The sequence below is a fragment of the Macadamia integrifolia genome, chromosome 4 (genome assembly GCF_013358625.1).
Source record: "Macadamia integrifolia cultivar HAES 741 chromosome 4, SCU_Mint_v3, whole genome shotgun sequence".
Taxonomy (NCBI): Eukaryota; Viridiplantae; Streptophyta; class Magnoliopsida; order Proteales; family Proteaceae; genus Macadamia; species Macadamia integrifolia.
Genome location: NC_056560.1, coordinates 12,129,999 through 12,131,340, shown reverse-complemented (window position 1 = coordinate 12,131,340; position 1,342 = coordinate 12,129,999). Strand labels below are relative to the sequence as shown.

Below are 1,342 nucleotides of genomic sequence, written 5' to 3'. Positions count from 1 at the left end.
TTACAAATCGATTTAAGAAACCGAAGTTCAACAATTCATCATTTGGTTGTTGCCTAATGGCTCCATACCGGTTTAAAAACCGATCCAAACCGAAATGAACCTAATAAATCCAAACCGGTACCAACCCGAACCCAAACCGCACCGAAGCCGACACCGGACCGAAACCGATAAATCCTTAATGGGTCGGTTTCGGTCACTTCCAAACTCACACCGAAACCGGTGGAACCGGACCGAAACAGCACCAACCCGGACCGTTGACACCCCTAGTTGACCTTGATTATGAAAATTTGAAGGCCATACTTGGTTGCCCTAGTTCCAAGAGAAATTAAGTGTTACTATATGAATTATTTTAATATAAGGCATTAACACTGCCATTGAAAGTGCCCCCAGAGGTGTTGGGGCATTCTTCAATAACATGTCCAGGGGACTGGCACCAAGCACACATCTTATTCATATTGACTAATAATGGCTCTCTAGGAACAATAGCCTCAATCCTTTTGATTAGGCTATCCAAGTGGGCTTCTTTGGCTACTATATCATCCACAAAATATCCTTTCTCTTCTATGGTTCTTTCCCTTTCTTGGGTTGATTTCTACTCGCGGGTTTTGTCTGCTAAGTCAAGTAAGAATTCCCATGCCTTTTTTTCATTTATAAAAGATGTGAATCCCAAGGGCATATAGACTCTATCATTTTTTTAGTTGGGTAATCAATATCCTTATAAATTATTTGGCATGAATACCATAAGTTTAGGCTATAGTGAGGGCATTCTTAGAGTAGATCCTTGAATCTCTCCATAAGTTTAGAAAAAGACTCACTAGGCTTTTGCCTAAACTGAAGGATATCACTTCTAAGCTTGTTGCTCTTGTGAGTTGGGAAAAATTTCTTGAGGAAGACAACTGTGAAGTATTCCCATGTGGTTATGGAATTTGTGGGTAACCCATACAACCACTTCTTAGCTTGGTCTTTCAATGCAAAAGTGATGAACCTAAGCTTAATAGCATCATCAGAAAGCTATTGGATCTTAATTAGAACATTACCTTTTCAAATTCCCTTAGAAGTAGGTATGCATCCTCAGAGGTCAGCCCATGGAAGTGGGGGCAACATAGTGATGTACTGAGATTTAAGCTTAAAATTATTGCCCTGGGCTTGTGGTAGAACTATGTAGGAAGGTTGGGCTGCTCTAGCAGGGTAGAACCTATCTTTCAGAGAATTAAGTAGAGGGTTTTGCTATTGGTCTCCCATATTGAAAACTATTGATGAGAGTATAGGTATAGGGTCACAACTTGTTGGATGGATCTCTTCTTTCTAACCGATTCTCAGTATCACGTACCCACCTAGCACT

General features: G+C 40.5%; 1 non-coding gene across 1 annotated transcript; it reads left to right on the top strand.

Annotated features, from left to right (window-relative positions):
- Positions 1-748: 748 nt before the first annotated feature.
- On the top strand, positions 749-855 carry LOC122077707. Its single transcript, XR_006139944.1, has one exon. It is a non-coding gene; the product is annotated as a small nucleolar RNA R71 (small nucleolar RNA).
- Positions 856-1,342: the final 487 nt, after the last annotated feature.